The sequence below is a fragment of the Bos javanicus genome, chromosome 6 (genome assembly GCF_032452875.1).
Source record: "Bos javanicus breed banteng chromosome 6, ARS-OSU_banteng_1.0, whole genome shotgun sequence".
NCBI classification, from domain to species: domain Eukaryota; kingdom Metazoa; phylum Chordata; class Mammalia; order Artiodactyla; family Bovidae; genus Bos; species Bos javanicus.
The window spans coordinates 72,583,136-72,604,935 of record NC_083873.1 but is presented as its reverse complement, the minus strand read 5'-3'; the positions used below and the strand labels follow the sequence as shown (position 1 = coordinate 72,604,935).

Below are 21,800 nucleotides of genomic sequence, written 5' to 3'. Positions count from 1 at the left end.
GAAGCAACTTAGCACACACGCATGAATACCATTTGACACCTTCAATGTTGAACTCATGGGGTTAAGGTGGCCAGGGTCACTGTCCAATACCAAAGAATCTTAAAATGCAGTCCCCTTACTGCGAAGTACTTCATAATCAGGGATAAAGCATCAATGGAACCAATTTAGTTAAGTATTCTCATTGCCCTGGCCTTCTTATTATACAACCAAAAGAATAGTAACTGGTGTTTATCTTTAAGGATAGTGAGCTTATGAAGTTCCCTGGTGGCTTAATGGTTAGGGTTCTGGGCTTTCACTGCAGTGGCCAAGGTTCAGTCCCAGGTCGGGGAACTGAGATCGTGCAAGCCAAAAAAAGAAAGGAAGACAAAGAATGAAAGAAAAACAATTCCATTAAAAAAAAAAGTGGGCTTGGCAGCTTTATAGATAAGAACAGTCCTGATCAAAAACTCAATTTGTACAAAACAAGTTAGTCTTCAACCAGCCTTAAATCCAAATTAATGCTCACTTCTTTTCTTTAGTAATGAATGAGCTTTTTGCCAACTTTTTCCAGACTAGGGCACATTACTCTGTATTAAAAACCTGTTTAGGCAGACAGCCTTTCTCTTCAATAATTTTGTTAACAGCATCTGGGAACCCAAAGCTGGTTCTGCTATCTTGACATTTTTTCAGTCAAAACTCTTTCTAAAATTACCAAACCATTCTCTGCCAGCATTAAAGTCTCCAGATTTAGAAACTTCATTTTCCTTTTGCTTTAAATTGTCATACAATAACTTCACTTTTTCTCGAATCAATTTACTCTATAGGTATGCCTTTCATAACTATACCCACATGAAAAATTCTTTTTTTTTTTTTTTTAAGGTTACATCACACAGCTTGGTGGCTTGTGGTATCTTAGTTTCCCAACCAGGTATTAAACCTGAACCCTCAAGCAGTGAAAGCACGGTGTCCCAACCATTGGACAACTAGGGAATTCCCAAAAAGGCATTTTTAATATCAGACAGAAGGCATATTACAAAAAGTGTAAGGCTTTCATGTCTGCTGGCAAAAATGCAGAGACAGTCTCCAAATTTCCTTTTTTTTTTTTTTTGGCAATAACCCTTACACTAGATTCACTGATCTTGAAGTGGTGGGTAATGGAAACTGCAGAACTTGATATGGTCAATATCAAGCAATTTAACTTTTTCTTCCAATGCCATGACTTTACTGCTTGGGAGCATTTCCAGCATCACCAGTGGCACTCTATATGGGTCCCATGGAGTCATTCAAGGTTTCTGGTATCCCACTAAACACAATGAAAAACACTCAGGAAATGGGAGAGGTGGCTTTTTTTCTGCAAGCACAATTTACTGGAGAGAACTGCTCACCCAGATATGATTAGACTTACAAGACGTTTTAAGTGGATACCTCCAAACACTTGAGGCTCACCAAAATAGCAACAAGAGGTAGCTATGAAATGATTACAGAGCCACAGTATGGACCACTGTTAATATGCAGTTATGGGTGAATGATTGATCTTTACATTTGTTTACATCTCTCTGGACAGGAATGGTGCCATGGTGGTCTGTAATTTTTGGTAACTTTTATTAGATTTGTATACATTTTACAGTAGTCAATGATAAAATACATTATCTATGTATACTTGATACATTCATGATGTACCTTTTTCTAAATTTTCCATATTTCTAGGCTATGTGTATCATCTGTAGACTTCTGCAAAATGTTGCAGATCTATGAGAAATTTTCCAATATATTTCTTGAAAAAAATCCATATAAGTGAACCCATGCAGTTCAAATTCCTGTTGTTTAAGGGTCCAATGTACTTTGAAAAAGTACATAATACCATTAAAGTATTACTTAAGTTTCTTTTCTTGATGATCTGTTTAAAAGTAAACAAAAATTAAATATCTTTTTTCCTGTGAAAAGGGAAGTTTAGTGTATTTAAATATACATAAATGAAAACACAAGAGCTTTCAAATACCCATTAACTGAATAACTCATCTTCAAATCAGCAACTTTCTTGCCTTGTGTTTGATCTGACTCAACGGCCTAGAGGAGCCATAATAAAATCTCTTTGAAAAAACGTTGGGCTTTTCAATAAAGTGTCTTAACCTCATTACTTTCCAACCTAAAAGGTGTTAATTCTCAAATTAGATGTTCTCTTTCGAATTTAAAAAAGCAAAGTGGCAAGGGCTCAAAAAATTTTACACCCAAAATACCAAAAGTAATCAGTTTAACCCAAGCGGATAAACACAAACTCGTTGAGTCATAGGTACCAACGAAAGTCGGAATCAAATGCCATCACACAGCAAAGGCTGTCCAAGGCCTTAACGAAACAGCCCAGGTGACTCGTAATTCCTAATTCTCCCCAAACCCTAACTACCATTCCTACAGGCATTTCCACGTTGCTCAGGAAGGCCGTCCGCGCACAGCCCGAAAGCCCAACGTGCCACTCGGATCCTACGTGCTGCCTTCACCAGCGCCGGCCTCGGCCGCGGCATTCCTGACTGAAATAGGCATTCGGCCATTTTCTCAAAATACGTACCAAACACAAAGCAGCTCTTCGCAAATTCCGGCGCCCTCGCTTCCCCTCGCCTCGGCCCGCTCACTGCACCATCGACACACCAAGTCGTCCTGAAGCGTCTCCTGGGCTCCCCACCACTGAAGACGGCGAGACGAGCAAACTCGGGGCGCCGTTGGGCCAGACCGAGTCTTCCCAGTCCAGGCTGCCCCCTCCCGGCCCGCGCGCCCCAGTCCGGGAAGAGTGAGGAAAGTTGCCGCGTCGTCGTCGTCCCCGCTCCTCGCCCGCCCAGGGCTCGCCCTCCGCAGGGGGCCGGGAGCCTCCGCGGGCGCCCTCCCGAGGCGCCGGGCCCCGAGGGCCAGAGGGGGCCCCCTGCGCCCCGGAAGTCTGAGGCTCACTCCCCCACGGCGCCCCGCGGGACTCGCGCCCCGGCCCCGCCGACTCCGGCGGCCAGACGACCCCGCACGCAGGGCCTCGGCGGCCTGGCCGCCCGAGCGCAGAAATCGCTGTCCAGCCCCATTGGCGGAACCGCCCGGGTCCCGGGCTGACTCAACCCGCCCGGCCGCACTCAACGGCGCCTTCCGGCGAAAGGGAGAGGCCGGGGAGGGAGGAAGACGCGAGGGCCGCCGGCAGGCGAGGGGCTGCGGCGGGACTCGGAGCAGAAGGAGCACGAGAGGAAGTTAGTTTCAGGACTAGGGCCCCAAGCAGCTCCGCTCCCGGCCTCAGGACAAGACATCCCCGCTCCTGCGCCCGCTCGGACGCGGCGGCCCGGCCTCGACTGGGGAAGGGGTCCTGGCGCCGCGCCGCTGTCCACCGACGCCCCCGGCCCAGCCCCCCGGCGGCGACGATGTAACCCGATCCCGCCCGGCCGCCCGCCCCCGCCCGACGCGGCGGTCGTCGCCGCCGCCCGAGCCACAGTATCTGCAAATCAGCCCTGGACAGCGCCTCGCTCCGCGTCCTTCCGCGCCCTCCCCTTCTCGCGGCCACGGCCGCCCGGCCGGCCCGCCGCCCCCACCCAACCGTGTCTCAGATCGCGCCGCGCTTACCGGCCTTTCTGGGCGAGGAGGGGCGACGGCCCGCGTCGCCGCTCCTTCACGGACTACTTTTCTTTGTTGCAGGAGTTTCGGGGGAGGGGAGGGTGACGGTGGAAAAGTTGGACGCTGGGCTCGTCGAGGCCCGCGAAGACCCAGTGGGGCTGCAGAGTGTTCAGGCCGCTGGCTCTCGCCCTGCGGTCCGGGCCGCCGCCGCCGCCACCCACAGCGGGCTCTGGGACCCCAGGCCTCGGCGGCGCTTACTCTGCTTCTGCGCCCTGAGCTCTCGGGAGCCGCACATTCCAACACAGGAGGCTGCGCCGCGCACCCGACCCGCGCCGCCGCCGCCACTCCCGGGACACGCCCCCTCACCGCCCGCGCGCGCCCGCCGGACACGCCCCCTCCGCTGCCCTCGCTCGTAGTCGCCTAGCGCGCCCCGCCCCTGGGCGGAGGAGTCTGTTGGGGGCCCGGTCTTTGGATGGGGGAGCGCCCAGACGTAGCAGCACCTAGTTTCCCCAGTGTCTCGAACTCGGGCTCTGAGGTCAGAAAAGAAGCCAACCCCGCTACCTTTGTTGATTTCCTTCATAAACTAACAACAGAAAAGTTATCCCCCAGCCCTGGAATGCACGCAAGAGACTAGCACTCTTAAAAGGAGCGCTCTTACAGGCTTTGTCACCTCCCTTTCAAGTCTAAAATGCTTGAAAAATACCTTTCAGAATCTCTTCTGATCTCCACCCATAGCCACCCTTAACTAATTAAGCTTCGTTTTGAGTCTACATTAAAAAAAAAAAAGCTTTCCAAATTTTAAGCTATAAGCCAGGAAAACAACAAAAAACAAAAAGAACAATAACAAAAACGCAGTAAGTTGTGAAAACAAAGTATTTCAGGAACGAAGTGGATTCAAAATTGTGAGAATGAGGACAGACGGGACAAGTCCCTAGACGTGGAAGGTATCAAGTCATTCAGTCTTCAAAGCACCATTTCAGTGTAGCAGTTACCCTCAGATTACAGAGGGTAACGAGGGTGGTGAGGACTTCAAGGCTGTTTCCTGAGCCAGTTTTGGAGAGTAACCTGCGTCCATGTTTATAAAGTGGAGTAACCAAGCCTGCTACTTGGCACACAGTAATAGGCTAGAAAGAGGGAGGGAGGGAGAAAGAGAAAAAAAATTTCTTTTTGCCCCAGAAATGCCTAAGTATTGTAATTCACAGCTATCCTCTGAAATGTAATGACTCTCTTAAACTCCTTAGTATGGCATTCAAGGCCCTGACTACCCAGATAAAGATAAGTTGGACTATCACTAATAGTATAAAAGAGGTAGCAACAAGTGCTTTGGGGGTTTAGAGGAGGAAGCGAAGTGAAGTCGCTCAGTCGTATCCGACTCTTTGCGACCCCATGGACTGTAGCCTACTATGCTCCTCTGTCCGTGGGATTTTCCAGGCAAGAGTACTGGAGTGGGTTGCCATTTCCTTCTCCAGAGGATCTTCCTGACCCAGGGATTGAACCCAAGTCTCCCACTCTGTAGGCAGACGCTTTAGCTAGTTTCTAATAGGATCTAGAAACAGTCACAGTAGATGGATTATCTGATCTGGTCTTGAGAAGTGGGAAAATTTCAACAGGTGGGAAATAGGGGAAGGAACATTATACACAGTAAAAACAGCAAGCTCAAAAAACACCTGAGACCTACCTCCTACTCAGTTTACCCAGTTCCTTCTCTTTCAAGTTCCTTTACTTTTTTATGAGAGAGCTGCCACACTCTATGTTCCTGGTCTACTCCTTAGGAGCCCTGTCTAATTGTTGACAGTACATTATTAAATAACGTACAGGGTCAAATGAAAAATGGAATAAAGGTCCTCCATGCTTAACTACCAAAGGTTTTGATTTGTTGTTCAGTCGCTCAGTGGTGTCCAAATCTTTGTGACCCCATGGACTGCAGAATGCCAGGCTTCCCTCCCTGTCCTCCACTATCTCCTGAGTTTGCTCAAACTCAAGTCCATTGAGTAGATGATGCTCCAGCCATTTCATTCTCTGTCACCCCCTTCTGTTGCCTTCAATTTTTCCCAGCATAAGGGTCTTTTCTAATGAGTCAACTCTTTGAATCAGATGGATACAGTATTGGCACTTCAGCTACAGCATCAGTCCTTCCAATGAATATGCAGGGTTGATTTCCTTTAGGATTGACTGGTTTGATCTCCTTGCTGTTCAAATGCAAAATCCCCCCATGAATCAAACTTAAGACGCATTCATTTTCATTGATCCCAAAAGAGAAAGAAAGAAATGCAGGAGGGAATGGTGAAAAAAAAAAAGAGCTGGGGTAGGGAGAAAAAAATTAAAGGAAGGAAAGGAAGAAAAAAAACCTTTGTAGGCCTGGTGCAAACTTTTTCTTTCTTTCCTTTTTTCTTTGGCCGCTCTATGCGGCTTCCCGGGTAGCTCTAACGGTAAAGAATCTGCGATTCGGGAGACCTGGATTCGATCCCTGGGTTGGGAAGATCCCGTAGAGGAGGGCATGGCAACCCACTCCAGTATTCTTGCCTGGAGAATTCCATGGACAGAGGAGCCTGGGGTCGCAAAGAGCCGGACACAAGTGACGACTACCACTTTCACTTTCATGCGGCCTGTAGACCCAGGGATTGAACCTGGCCCCTGGCAGTGAAAGTGCCAGGTTTGAACCACTGGACGGTCAGGGAATTCCCTAAACCTTTCTACCTTTATTCACTTTAAAAAAAAAAATTTTTTTTTAAATCCATGTAATGCTTGCAGGATTTTTTAGATGCTGTAACCCTGGGAACAAATCTGGCCTCTGTCACAGCCTGCAAAAATATAAACTTTTTCCCCTTTTTCATGTCCAAAAAAGACAAAAATGAAACATTTCTTTTTAAAACTTACTAGATAAATAGCCTTCATTTCCTCAGTCTGACTGCTTACTGGAAATGTTTTATTAATTGGGCATTTATTCCAACATATTGTGATGCAAATAAATGAATGACAAATAGGCAGCTGCATTCATTTAAAATTAGCAGAGGTCCTTGTTTCAGAGATGTCATATTCAGAGTGACCCAAATCATCATGACGTGAAGGCCATAGGTCAAATTTAAGGCCAAATTTATAAATTAATAGGAACTCTCCTTGGGGGAAGCTGGTTCTATAAACTAATTACTAATTGCTTTTCAAGAGGCTGTATTTTACTTTGCTGTATCCAAAATTTAAGATCTTTTGAGGAAAAAAAAATAAAAGACTTTGAACTGTGACTGAGTTCTGTTGTTTTTTTGTTTGTTTTAATTTTTTTGGCTGACTCACAGTATATAGGATCTTAACTCCCTGATCAGAAATTGAACCATCACAGAGTTCTAACCACTGGACCACCAGGCAAATCCCTCAAATGCTTTTTATTCTGTTAAATTTTGAATCTAATGCAGGTATTTCCTAAAACAATCATATATGTATTTTTTTCAGTTCAATATACCTGGCAGCCCTTGTTTCTTCTCTGCAGCTTCTTTTGCACTCTGTGGGGAAACCCACCAGTGTAGGCCTTGAGCCACACTGGCTTTAGGACTGTTGGTGTCTGGGGACTTCCCTGGCAGTCCAGTGGTTAAGATTCCACAGGTTCAACACCTGGTCAGGGAACTAAGACGTCACTTGCCATGTGGCACAGCCAGACCAACAACAACAAAAAGATTAATGGTGTCTGAAGACAGATTTAAGGCCACGTCTAGCACTGTTGACAACAACTTCATCTACCCTTGCTCCCAGTTGAGCCCCAAACTTTTGTTCTGGTTCTGGTAATCAGAATACAGTCTTATCCATGACAGTATCTAAAAATGCTGAGAGAAGGGAAGGAGGGGAGCCAGGGAGCTCTGGAAGGAGCTGGGCTCCTCCTGCTTCTCCTCCTGCTGTCTCAGGCAGCCCACATGACATTTTGCACTACTCTCCCCTTGCTCCTCTTCCCCTCAACTCCCTGGCCTCCTTGAACCCTGGCTACTAGAACTTGCTGTTCTTTATCTAAAAGACTATCCAGTACCTCTCTGTCCGTACAAGCTCATTCCCTCCCCTCCTGGGTCAGATGGCAGCTTTTTCTCAGCGGCCACAATCTTTAGAATTACAGCTCCTCCCCTTTGCACCCAATCCTACTGTCCTTCCCTGCTATTAGCATTTATTGCTAACAAACATGCCATGTATTTTATTTATTTACCATTTATTGTTTATCTTTCCTTACTAAAACTATCACCGCAAAAACAAAAAAGAGTAGACAGCATTTGGCACATACCAGCCAAACATGTCTGCAAGAGTTAAATAATCTTGGTTATTCTTTAGGTGTTACTACTGACAAACACTTGTAGCTGGATTTGTCCTTCACAAAGCTAATTATTATCTGATTCCACATAAATTATACTCTGCACCTGACATTTTTCTCCCCCTACACTCTCTAGTAGGATTCTGTATCTCAAAAGGAAGAAGTTCTTGGCCTATAACTTCAGGGATTACCAGATCAGGTTGCTGAGCCGCCTGACTCCAGCTTTTGGCTGTAAACTTGCAGGAAAGAAAAAAAAATTTATATATATATACATACACACAAGACCTTCATGAGGGTATAAAACCTTTCCCTACTTCCCAGGGGAGAGGGGCTTAGTTCTTGAGGTGCTAGCCTGCTGTGTATTCCTCTGTGCCAGGCAAAGATAGAGTCATTTTCCTATTTCCTCTGAATTCTGTCTCCATATTCTTTATTCAACACTGGTGGACAGGGAGCCAAGATTTTGGGAACAGAACTTAATGTCCAAAAGAACAAAGAAATTAGTCCTTATCTCCAATGCCTATAATGTGGTAGTTGCTCAACATGTGTTTGTTAAATTTACAGGATCCCAGCTTGGTGTCACAATCTCTCACAGTGGGGCCCCTTGTACCCCCAGTTCAACACCCATCACAGACTTCCCTCATGCTGAATGCTGGCCTACCTCTTTGCCCCCTAAAATATTTCCTTTCAATAGCTATTTGTTGAATGGGTTAAAAAATGCTCTTAGGTCACTGGTTCCTCTGTACTGCCTTCCTGTTGAAAATCTCCATTCCTGCTCTTCTGCATATGGTACTCCTAGTACACTCCTAGTTCCACATACCAGTCTTTCCTTGGATTTTCCTAGGTAGAATTTAAGAGTCTGTTTGGGCCTCAAGTGTCCCTCTATTTGCCCCTGTTTCTGTTGTTGTTTGTTTTATTAGCTTTGTCACCATGCAGCTTGCAGGATCATAATTCCCGGACCAGGGACTGAACCCAGGCTCTCAGCAGTGAAAGCATGGAGTCCTAACCACTGGACAGCCAGGGAATTCCCTGCCCCTTTTTACATATAAGCCACACCTCTCTCTCTGCACAGCCCTGCCCCTCCCCTGCATTCTATCTCTTTGCTCTGGCCTTCCCTATTGTCCTTCTTCCCAGAATTCTCCATGTCATATGCAGCCCACAAAATGTCACAACTGAAAGAAATCTTAGGGATCCAAGCTCTGTTTTATAGAAGAAAACACAGGCCTGAAAGCATTTGACTTGTCCAGGTTTGCTCACCTAGTTAGGTCACAGCCAGAACTTGGGCCCAGGGACACAGATTTCCAACTGGCCCAGTGCTCTTCCAGTGTGCCTTAAACTCTAATCGCTGGCAGTAGCTCACCCTTACCTAAAACATCTTTTACTGTTTTTGGACCTGATGAGCTACTATGTTCAATGGACATACAGACAGTATATATCTGAGGTTAAAATACTCTTCAGATCCACATTTCCTTAACTCTTGACCCTATTTTAAGGTTAAGATTAGTAATCTCCTGGCAAAGGAAACCCTTATTTTCCTCGATTGCTTTTAAAATACTCCAGCCACAGCTTTGACATTTTAACCTATAGAGCTAATTGTCAATTTAGGGGAAATGGGACTTGATTCAAAATACAACTTGTGGCAGTCTTCTCCTTCCTTCCAGAAAGAGGCAAAAGCGTCCAGAGTACCATGAGAGGTATACTGTTGTACATACTTTTATTCCTGTTTCTGACCTGACTAACAAGGACCTGAAGAGATAAGGAATTGTGTTCTTATTTTTGACACAGTCAATAAAATTAAACTTGCAACAAAGTGTATCAACCCAGTCAAAGCTAACACACAGTGCTGGTTTTATAAATAAACGTTTCTTCAATGGACATTTCCTTATTTGTCTTCAAATAATCACTTTATCCACTAGAATGACTGAAAATAAGGGTGCTGATGAGGACACTGAGCAACTAGAACTCTCATCTACTGATAATGAAAATGAAAACTGGTACAACTGATAGGATCGGGGATCCTCAGAGAAAGAGAACCAGGCGTGGTTTTCTTGACATAAGAAAAACCAATTTGGCCTAAGCTTTTTGTATCTAAGCTGGCCCCATGCTCGCCTCAATAATCAGTGATCTTAAGGGAAGTTAGGGGAAGCAGGAACAAAGGAAAAGCAGTCAAGAAACAACAGTTCAAAGATAAAACAGAGTTTTAGCTCCTGCCCCTTGGGGTTCCCTGTTTGCTGAGTGGTAAAGAATCCACCTGTCAATGCAGGAGCTGTGGGTTCAATCCCAGGATCAGGAAGATCCCCGGGAGAAGGAAATGGCAACCCATTCCAGTATTCTTGCCTGGAAAATTCCATGGATAGAGGAGTCTGGTGTGCTACAGTCCATGGGGTCACAAAGAGTCAAACATGACTTAGAAACTAAGCAATGAGGAATATACATAACACTCTGTTACGTATCTTTGAGTTCTTCGGGAACTAATCCCCCTACCCAGGTGGAGGATGAAATGATGATTTTTACCTCTTCTGAATTCTATCAGCTAAAGCTTGGACTCTATTTACCTTTGCCCCAATTCTATGTGGAATTTTCTGCTCTAACCCCTTCAAGAATATGCATGTACCCTTAGCTTAAAAGTTTCCCATTTTGCTGTTTGTGGAGACACGAGACACTGCATTGGAAAAAACCCCAGGTGTTCTCCTTACTTACTGCAAGTAATAAATCCTTCTCCCAAGCTTTGGTTTGTATCTTTTGGCCCAACATCTCCCAAAACAACCATTTTGGAAAACAGTCTTGAAGTTTCTTATAGAGACACATAGAATATAATATAGGTATCCCATTCTAGGTACTAACTGAGGAGAATTGAAAACTTATGCCATGCAAAAAAAAAAAAAAACCCTGGAGATTAGTGTTCAAAAAATGAAACAACCCTAAAACCCAACTGATGAAGGAATAAACAAATTTTAATACACTCATACAATAAAGTGTCCAGGAGTTAAAACTTTTCCTGTATAACTGCCCTCCACTATTGGTGGGAATGTTAGTTACTGCAGCCACTATGGAAAACAGTATGGAAACTCCTCAGAAAACTAAGAATAGAATTACCGTATGATCCAGCAACCCCACTCTTGGACATATATCCAGACAAAACTCTAGTTCAAAAAGATGCATGTATCCCTATGTTCATAGCAGCACTATTCACAATAGCCAAGACATGGAAGCAACCTATATGGTCCATGGACAGATGAATGGATGAAGAAGATGTGGTACATATATACAATGGAATACTGCTCAGCCCTAAAAAAGAATAAAATAATGCCATTTACAGCAACATGAATGGATCTAGAGATTATCATACTAAATGAAGTCAGAAAGAGAAAGTAAAAAATGCCATATGATATCTTTCATGTATGACATGAATGAACCTACAAAACAGGAACAGACTCAGAGGCATAGAGAACAGACTTGCAGCTGCCAAGGGGGAGGAGGGTGGGGAAAGGATGGAGTGGGAGATTGGGTTTAGCCGATGTAAGCTATTATATATAGAATTGATAAACAGCAAGTTCCTTCCTACTCTATAGCACACGGAACTTTATTTAATATCCTATGATAAACCATAATGGGAAAAATATTTAAATATATATATACTTATATCCATAACTGAATCACTTTGCTATACAGCAAAAATTAACACAACATTGTAAATCAACTATACTTCAATTTTAAAAACCACCACAACAAAAACTTTTCCTCTACTTTCTTGATTGGGGTCTTTTGAATTCAACTGACAAAAGACAGAGTAACAAAAGATAACATTTAATCATCATATTTTCATTAAGGTATATAGAGAGTGCACAGAAAAAAATGTGACACAAGGGCAGTTAGAATTTATCCATGGAGGGCTTATATAACATCTTTATAGGGGAAGAAGAGGAAGAGAATGACACTAATGGGAAAATAAATGAGTTCTCAATTAGGGAAGGGGAATAAGAAGGGAGCTTATTCAAAAACAAATGGCATTTTGGAAAGATAAATGTGCATCAGGAGAATAGATGGGAGATAGGATCAATTTGTGACAATGTCTGTTTACATTGTGAAAACTTACCTTTGCTCATGATAAGAGTCAGTCATCCTGGTAGACTCCAGGGATGGCCTCTAGTGGAGGGAATTTATGACAATTGGTTCTTAGTTCTGCTTTTAGGACTATAAGAGATTTTACAAACTCAAATGTATTTTAATAAAGATAACTTTTTATGTCACAGTGAGTGGGTATTACTGACCCTTTCAATAATGAAACCAGGCAGGACCTACTGGTACTCCTGGTACTAGAAACCGTTCTGTGCCCCCTGTTTCTTGTTTATAGGGAATAGGCTTCAGTTTCCTGAACTTCCCTGAAAGGGCAGGTACAAACAGTTGCTAATCAGGGAAGGGAGTGGATGCAGAGACAAAGGAGGAGCAGTCAAGAAACAGTAGTGCAGCCTTGGGGCAGGGTCCTGGTTCCACTTCAAGGAATACAAGGTATAACAATGTATTTAAGCTCTTTATAGAATGAAACCCAACAAATGGATTATGTCAGAGAAGATAACTTGAGGCCAGATTAAAGAAAGCAGAAAGGCTCATCAAGAAGATTACCTGAGACCAGATTAGAGAAGTGCAGAGCCTGGACACACCTTGATCTTGTCAACAACTCCACCCTTGAACTACTGCTATGAAGTGAAAGTGAAGCGTTCAGTGTCCAACTCTTTGTGATCCCATGGACTGTAGTCTACCAGGCTTCTCTGTCCATGGGATTTTCCAGGCAAGAGTACTGGAGTGGGTTGCCATTGCCTTCTCCAGGGGATCTTCCTGACCCAGGGATCAAACCCAGGTCTCCTGCATTGCAGGCAGCTTTACCCTCTGAGCCAAAACTCCTCATTAAATCCTCCTAAGTTGGAACACAGAGTTTTCAGAAGCAGAAGCCTGCTATGTTCCCCTTTGCCTGGAAATTCAAGAAAACTATTCTTTTCTACTTCATCCAAAACTCTGCCTCTGAGATTCAATTCAGTACTGGGTGCATAGAGAACACATTTTCTGCATCAACACCATGAAAACTTAACTAAATCAAGTGTATTGATCTGGACAAAAATGAAATCTAAATTCCCATATCGTGCTCAGAAGACAGAATGTTTCCAGAAGAAGCTAGTTAGCAAGTAATCTAGAAAAGAGAAAAATGAAGGGGGGAAATTTGGCTGTTTACCTAACACTGTCCACAGAGCATTGAGACACGATCTGACAGATGTGCATAATCTAGGCTTAGAACAAGCATAGGATTTTTTTTGACTCAGAATAAGTGCAAAGATTATGCTGCTCAGCATGTGGGATCTTAGTTCCCCAACCAGGGATTGTACCCATGCCCTCTGTGTTGGAAGGATGGAGTCTTAACCATTGGGTCATCAGGGAAGTCCCTAGATATAAAAATTATTTCTTCTGACATTAACCCCGTGCTCACAAAATGACTTAGTAGCTAATAACATACCACACTTTTTATACCACACTTTCTGTTTGTTTGTTTGTTTGTTTGGCTACATCAGGTCTTAGTTTGGCATGCAGGATCTTTAGTTGCAGCATGGGAACTCCTACTTGCAGCATGTGGGATCAAATCTGACCAGGGATCGAATCTGGTCCCTTGCATTCAGAGTGCAGATTCCTAGCCACTGGACCACCAGGGAAGTCCCAAATATTATGTATTTCTAAAAACTTATAGACTACATTTTCTCACTTCCCAAGAAATCCTGCTGAGTATGCAGAATGATTACTGGCAAATCATGGCTGATAGGTTAAATAGGTTACTTAAAATCCAAATATTTTACAGAGAAAAATATTAAATTAGTTCCATTTTTTTGTGTATATATATATATGTGTGTGTGTGTGTGTGTGTATATATATATATATATATATATATATATATATATAGTATTTGATGTGGGGGCATTCGAAGTTGATTGGTAGGCTATAAGGAAGAGCCTTGAAAAACAAAAGTGCCTGAGGCTCCAGAAGCCTAGACAGTTCTCTCTCAGAATTTCTTAGTAGTGACACAGGGTGTTTCCATATGCTAGAGGAAAAAGAAGAAACAAATAAACTAAAATTGATTTTGAAAGGTTTCTATATTGAAAGTATATTATCATCTCATTCTAAAATAACCCTAAAAATTGGATGGAGGGTGGAAAATACCAGAATTTCTTACTTTGTATGCTCCCAAGTTGTTCTAATTTGTCTCAAAAGGATGTGTACTTTTATAATACAGAAAACAAGAAGTTTTTTTAACAGATAATTTCGTTGGCCTCTCTCTCTTTCTGTTTTTTGCTGCTCTGGGTCGTCACTGCTGTGTGCAGGCTTTCTCTCGTTGCAGCGAGCAGGGGCTACTCTTCACTGTGGTGCCCGGGCTTCTCGTTGTGGTGGCTTCTCCGGTGGAGCCCAGGCTCGAGGCACACAAGCCTCAGTAATTGCAGCATGCCGGCTCAGTAGCTGTGGCTCGTGGGCTCTAGACTAGTTGTGGTTCATGGGCTTAGTTGCTCCCCAGCATGTGGAATCTTCCCACACCAGGGATCAAATTCGTGTCCTCTGCACGGGCAGACAGCTCCTTACCCACTGCACCACCAGGGAAGGTGGGAAAATAAGCATTTTAAAAGTAAAATAAAACAATCTTGGAATTTCTTACAACAGAATGTTTGAGGGAGTGAAAATCTTTCAGCTTTTTTGGAGAATAAGTTGGCACTGCCAAAATAAACACACATATACACATAAACTCACAAGGCTTCTGACCCAACAAAACCTCCTACAGTGTACATTGATATACAAGAATATTCAGTCCAGTTTTTTTAGTAAAACTAGTGGTCAAAATATTAACCAAGATTACTTTGTGGAATAGGCTTATGGCAGGGTACTTTCACTTTCTATAATATACATTTCTTTATTATGCAGCTTATAATGTTATATTTAAATGAAAGGACTCAAATTTGCTTATGAATTATTTCATTCATTTGACAATTATTCATTACTTATGATGTGTCTTTTGAATCTTCCCTCACCAATGCAAATAAGATGACTAACTGAATGCTTTCTTGTACCAGGGAATCTACATGATGCAGAAAATCTAGGTAGAAGATTAAATGTTGTTGTTTAGTTGCTATACCATGTCTGACTCTTTTCTGACCCCACAGAATGCAGCCCACCAGGCTCCTCTGTCCATGAGATTCCCAGGCAAGAATACTGCCATTTCCTTCAGGGGATCAGGGGATCTTCCTGACCCAGGGATGAAACCTGCATCTTCTGAACTGGCAGGTAGATTCTTTACCATTGAGCCACCAGGGAAGCCCAGAAGATAAACTAGAGGATGCTATTTGAAGAGTTCCTTGATCACAATCATAAGAAACGCCTGCCACAGCAGTCGCTTCAGAAAAGAAACTAATAGCTAGAGCTAATGCCTTTAACTGTCAACCGTCACCCTCTAAGATCTAGAGACCTCAGACTGAAAATCAATAGAATTACCTCACCACTCACCCACCTTCCACAATGCAGAGTACTAACCAGTATATGATCACAGCCTACCTTCCATATAATTGTTTTAGTGAATATAAACTGTCATCTTTGCTTTCTATATTTAGAATCTATTAAATGAGTAACAGTCCCCAGCTTAAATAAACCAACCCAGGACTTCTTCAAGCTTATTTTCACATGTAATATAAATCATAAATAGGTCACTATATGGCCACTTGGTAGTTTATGTAGACAGCTTTGGTGACATTGATGACTCAATGTCAAGTAAGAGTTAAGGGAAAAAAGAAACAATCAGTGATTACGAATGTGGGACCAATATAGGCTCACTTTGTTCTCACAACATCCCCTGTATAAAAAGCATTGATAAATATAATTCATATATGGGGACCCAGAAAATGGAAGCCACTGCAGCAGCCGGCCCCAGGTCACAAATCTAAAGCTAAGCCAGGCTGCACTTCCAGAAAATGCCCCACTGTCGAGGAAACCTAACCTACACCCATCACAACCCCCTAGCTCAGCTTTAGCTAGCTCACCTCACACTGGAAAATAGGACCTGCTAAGCTTATAAGCTGAAGCTCCAATACTGTGGCCACCTGATGCCAAGAGCCGACTCATTAGAAAAGACCCTGATGCTGGGAAAGACTGAGGGCAGGAGGAGTAGGGGACGGCAGAGGCCGAGATGGTTGGATGGCATCACTGACTCAATGGACATGAGTTTGAGCAAACTCTGGGAGATGGTGAAGGACAGGGAAACCTGGCATGCTGCAGTCCACAGGGTCACAAAAAGTCGGACACGACTTAACAACTGATCAACAAAAACAAGCTTATAAGGAAATAGCTGACCTCCTAGGTCATCTTGCCCTCTTTTCTGTTTCCTCTTTAAAGGTCTATAAACTTGCTCTTGCCCAGACTCCCTCAGGAAGAGTGCTCTATTGTCTATGAGGCAGTGTACTCCTCAATCCATGGATGGTTTTCCCATGGATAAGGGACGTCAAGCTCATAACTAAATTGTATTATTTTTGTCATTTGACAGTATGGACTCGCAATTTACAAAAGATTCAAAGGGAGGTTCCATGTCTTGCCCCTGGTAAATGCCATGGAGTCCAGAAATCTGACATTATCTATGACTATGGCAATCAGTCCAGATATGACCCTGCTGAGTCTACCAGGCTGGGACGCAGAGGGTGTTATGTGAGTATGAGAGCCCCAGGAAGCTCTGGACAGGTTTCCATAGCTAAACTGATTTCAAAGGCCTTGAATTTGTACCTGTGTGCCAACAGTTCTAAAGCACTGTTTATATAAAACTGTTTATTATAACATTCTCAAACACCTCAAAATAGAGAGACTATATCCGTAATTTAGTATGGCACAGCTTTTTTAAAATTTGAAAACTCGCTGAGTCATATGAGGAGGTCCATGATAAAAGGTAGCAAGAGAAAAATACACAATTGGTTTGTAGTCCTAGCTCTGCTATAAATAAGCTCAGTTCAGTTCAGTTCAGTCACTCAGTCAGGTCCGACTCTCTGTGACCTCGTGGACTGCAGCATGCCAGGCCTCCCTGTCCATCACCAACTCCCAGAGCTTACTCAAACTCATGTCCATTGAGTCTGTGATGCCATCCAACCATCTCATCCTCTGTTGTCCCCATCTCCTCCCGCCTTCAATCTTTCAAGGTCTTCATCATCAGGGTCTTCTCCAATGAGTCAGTTCTTCACATCAGGTGGTCAAAGGATTGGAGTTTCAGCTTCAGCGTCAGTCTTTCCAATGAATATTCAGGACTGATTTCCTTTAGGATGGACTGGTTGGATCTCCTTGCAGTCCAGGGGACTCTCAAGTCTTCAACACCACAGTTGAAAAGCATCAATTCTTCAGCACTCAGCTTTCTTTATAGTCCAACTCTCACATCTATACATGACTACTGGAAAAACTACAGCTTTGACTACACAGACCCTTGTTGGCAAAGTAATGTCTCTGCTTTTTAATATGCTATCTAAGTTGGTCATAGCTTTTCTTCCAAGGATCAGTGTCTTTTAATTTCATGGCTGCAGTCACCATCTGTAGTGATTTTGGAGCCCCCCAAAATAAAGTCTCTCACTGTTTCCATTGTTTCCCCTTCTATTTGCCATGAAGTGATGGGACCAGATGCCATGATCTTAGTTTTCTGAATGTTGAGCTTTAAGCCAACTTTTTCACTCTCCTCTTTCACTTTCATCAAGAGGCTCTTTAGTTCTTCTTCGTTTTCTGCCATAAGGGTAGTGTCATCTGCATATCTGAGGTTACTGATATTTCTCCCGGCAATCTTGATTCCAGTTTATGCTTCATCCAGCCCGGCATTTCTCATGATGTACTCTGCATATAAGTTAAATAAGCAGGGTGACAATATACAGCCTTAACATACTCCTTTCCCAATTTGGAACCATTCTGTTGTTCCATGTCCAGTTCTAACTGCTTCTTGACCTGCATACAGATTTCTCAGGAGGCAGGTAATGTGGTCTGGTATTCCCATCCTTTAAAAATTTTCCTTGGTTTATTGTGATCCACACAGTCAAAGGCTTTGGCATAGTCAATAAGGCAGAAGTAGATGTTTTTCTGGAACTCTCTTGCTTTTTCAATGATCCAGTGAATGTTGGCAATTTGAACTCTGATTCCTCTGCCTTTTCTAAATCCAGTTTGAACATCTGGAAGTTCATGGTTCACATACTGTTCAAGTCTGGCTTGGAGGATTTTGAGCAAGCTAGTATTGAATGAGCAAGCTAGGATGAATAAGCTAGTACTGAAAAAATCATGATGACTTGTTCACTGAGACATAAAACCTGGAACCTGAAAGGTATGTGTGGGGACTTTCCAGACCTTGTATCCTATACTTTGATTAGAAAGTTCTGTCATTCACTGTATATACAAGCATTGGTGTGGTGTTAGTTGCTCAGTCGTGTCCAACTCTGCAACTCCATGGACTCTAGCCCACCAGGCTCCTCTGTCCATGGAATTCTCCAGGCACAAATACTGGAGTGGGTTGCCTTCTTTTCTTCTCTAGGGGATCTCCCTGACCCAGGGGTCGAACCTAGGTCTCCCGCATTGCAGGCGGATTCTTTTTCCATCTGAGCCACCAGGGAAGCCCATATTCAAACATTAAGCCACTATTATCTCTTGCCTTAATTAACGTCCCTTGCCCATTCCTGCTCCTCTACATTCCGTTCTTCACCTAGAAGACTTATAAGGTAAACTTTAAAAAATGCAAATCATTTCATCTGATCACATCATTCCTGTGCTAAAATCCCCTCCAAGCCTTCTCAAAACTTTTAGGGCAATGTTTGAGCTACTTAACAAGTTCAGTAAGGAGCTGCCTGGCCCAGGCTGCTACCTCTCCTGCCACCAGCTCCTCCACATTGATCATTTCCAGTCTCAAACCATCTCCACATGCTGTTCCAACTACCTGGATGGTACTTCTGGGAACCTATCCCCACTCCAACAGGGACCCACTTGACTTGGGTGAGTTGATCTCATTTCAGGAATTTGCTTAGATGTTATGTCTTCCAGAAAAACTTCACCTGAACTATATCAAGTCTTATTATGCCTCTATGAGCTCTGTTAGCACATGGTACTTGGATGTCATGGTCATAAGCACCATTTATTTAATTATGCATGCCAGCCAATGACATCCATTAATGATATGCCTAACCTAGTCTGGACCAGGACAGACTAACTGAAGGAGACAGTGACTCTAAACAGATAAGGGAGGGGATCCCCAAAGAGAACCAGGCATGGTTTTCTTGACATAAGAGAAGTCATCTTTGGTATAAGCCATTTTGTGATCTAAGCCTGGCCACAATAACTGCCCTTGAATGGGTCTCAATAATTAATGGTCTTAAGGGAAGTGAGTGAAGGAAGGAACAAAGGAAAAGCAGTCAGGAAACAACAGTTCTGCAATAAAACAGAACTCTAGCTCCTCCTCAGGGAGTATACATAGCAATCTGGTACATACCTTTGAGTTCTGCAGGAACTAAGGCCCCCACCGAGGTGGAGGATCAAATGATGATGTCAACGTTTTCCAACTTCGTTCCACTATAGTTTGGACTCTGTCAATTTTGCACCAATTCTAGGCTGAAATCTCTCTTACTCAATTCTCCCTTCATGAATATACACATACCGCCCAAGCCCTTTAATGAGTATGCATGTACCCTTCGTTTAAAACTTCCACATTTTGCTGTTTGGGGAGACACTGCTTTGGGAAAGCTCTCTGGTGTTCTCCTTACTTGCTACAAGTAATAAATCTGTTGATGGGAAATTAATCAGTTGATCTAAGAAAGAAATGGAAAATGTTATCTGAGCCAAATTGGAGGATTACAACCTGGGAAGAGCGTCTCAGCTCCAAGAACTATTACATCCTTTAAAAGTAAAGGCATAGTTATATAAGCTTTTTTGAGACAGAGGGCTAGATATCGAATGAGTCACTGTGGTAGGTCGTATGACCCCTTACAACATCAAGAAAGAATGTTATCTTTTAAGGAGTCTTCTTTGTGATGCTAGAAGAAGTTTCTCTTTAAGGTTGAGCAGGTACTCCTCCCCCCTTTTCAGGGGCAGGGAGGAGAGGAGGTTTGGTAATGCATAATGCAGATACACAATGCACAGTGCAGAGAGGAGTCCAAAGGGCTGAAAAGTTTTCTTGTTTAAATTTCTCCTGTTTAACCACAAAAATATGACTTTTATTTCACAAATCCTTACTTCTTCCAATCTTTGGCTTGGTTGCATCTTTTGGCTTGACACCCACCAAAAGGCAAACCCAGTTTCTGGGTAACAACTTTGTGGAGGAAATCCATCCAACAAGCCTCACATAGTTTTATATGTGGGAAGGGGTTCACTGAGGGAGGGGAACTGTCTCAATGACCTTTCAAGAATATTCAGATACTGACATTGATAGCCTGCCAGACTAACTTACCCTGTGGTCAGGTACCATCCATTTTTCTCACTCATAGAATGAGTGGTAAGCAGAGCAACTATTGGCCAGTACCAAGTTAGGCTGAGTTAGCAAATGAGTAGGAACTGGGTAAGCCTTTTTTTCTGTTTTGACCGAATCATGCAGCATGTGGAGTCTTAGTTCCTTGACCAGGAATCAAACCTGTACCCCCTGCATTGGAATCATGGAGTCTTAACCACTAGACCAACAGGGAAATCCTAGTATGACCACAGAAAGATCTCTGGGCAAAGACTGCCCCAAATTGGCCTTGGATACCAGGTTAAGAATTTTTAAATTTATCCTGAAACCAAAGAACCATGTACTCAATAACCAGTATGATCATCACGCCTATGTGAAGCTCTGCTAAACACTGAGTTTTGAATGCAAGTTTAAATGGCCATAAAACAAGCCAGTGGAGAAGTCTAAGTAAAAGTTCTATGTTTAGAGTTAAGGGAAGAGGCCTGCGCTGACAATGTAAATTTGGGAGTCATTTGCATCATTAAGAAGATATTTAAAGTCATGAGGATAAACAGGGAGGGATGAAGGAAGGGAAAAGATGAGAGAAGAAATAAAGACCAACAGAGATTAACTGACCTGTTGTTGTTCATTCCCTAAGCCATGTCCGACTCTTTGTGACCCCATTGGACTGCAGCATGCCAGGCTTCCCTGTCCTTCACTGTATCCCAGAGTTCAAATTCATGTCCATTGAATCAGTGATGCCATCCAACCATCTCATCTTCTGTTGCCTCCTTCTCCTGCTCGCAATCTTTCCCAGCATCAGGGTCTTTTCCAATGAGCTGGCTCTTTGCATCAGGTGGCCAAAGTATTGGAGCTTCAGCATCAGTCCTTCCAACGAATATTTAGGGTTGATTTCCTTTAGGATTGACTGGTTTGATATCCTTGCAGTCCAAGGGACTCTAAAGAGTCTTCTCTAGTACCTCAGTTCGAAAATATCAATTCTTCAGCTCTCAGCCTTCTTTATGGTCCAACTCTCACATCCGGACATGCTGCTGCCGCCGCTGCTGCTAAGTCCCTTCAGTTATGTCTGACTCTGTGCAATCCCATAGATGGCAGCCTACCAGGCTCCTCCGTCCCTGGGATTCTCCAGGCAAGAACACTAGAGTGGGTCGCCATTTCCTTCTCCAATGCATGAAAGTGAAAAGTGAAAGTGAAGTCACTCAGTTGTGTCCGACTGTTCGTGACCCCGTGGACTGCAACCTACTAGGCTCCTCCAACCATGGGATTTTCCAGGCAAGAGTACTGGAGTGGGTTGCCATTGCCTTCTCCACATCCGGACATGACTACAGGCAAAACCATTACTTTGACATATGGACCTTTGTCCACAAAGCAATGTCTCTGCTTTTTTATTACTGTCTGGGTTTGTCATAGCTTTTCTTTCAAGGAGCAAGCATCTTTTAATTTCATGGCTGCAGTCCCTGTCCACAGTGATTTTGGAGCCCAGGAAAATAAAGTCTGTCACTGTTT

At 43.5% G+C, this 21,800-nt stretch overlaps 1 protein-coding gene across 3 annotated transcripts in view; it reads right to left on the bottom strand.

Annotated features, from left to right (window-relative positions):
- LOC133249587 (RE1-silencing transcription factor-like) overlaps positions 1-21,800 on the bottom strand; it is a 147,654-nt gene that overhangs the window by 20,282 nt on the left and 105,572 nt on the right. The window contains exon 1 of one of the 3 annotated variants that reach the window (XM_061420271.1): positions 3,565-3,649. The exons of 1 other annotated variant lie outside the window; for it this stretch is intronic. The gene's annotated coding sequence lies outside the window, so the exon portion shown is untranslated. Of the gene's footprint in view, positions 1-2,542; positions 2,633-3,564; positions 3,650-21,800 lie in introns of those variants that run through there. One more of the 3 variants, XM_061420272.1, reaches the window with a different exon arrangement.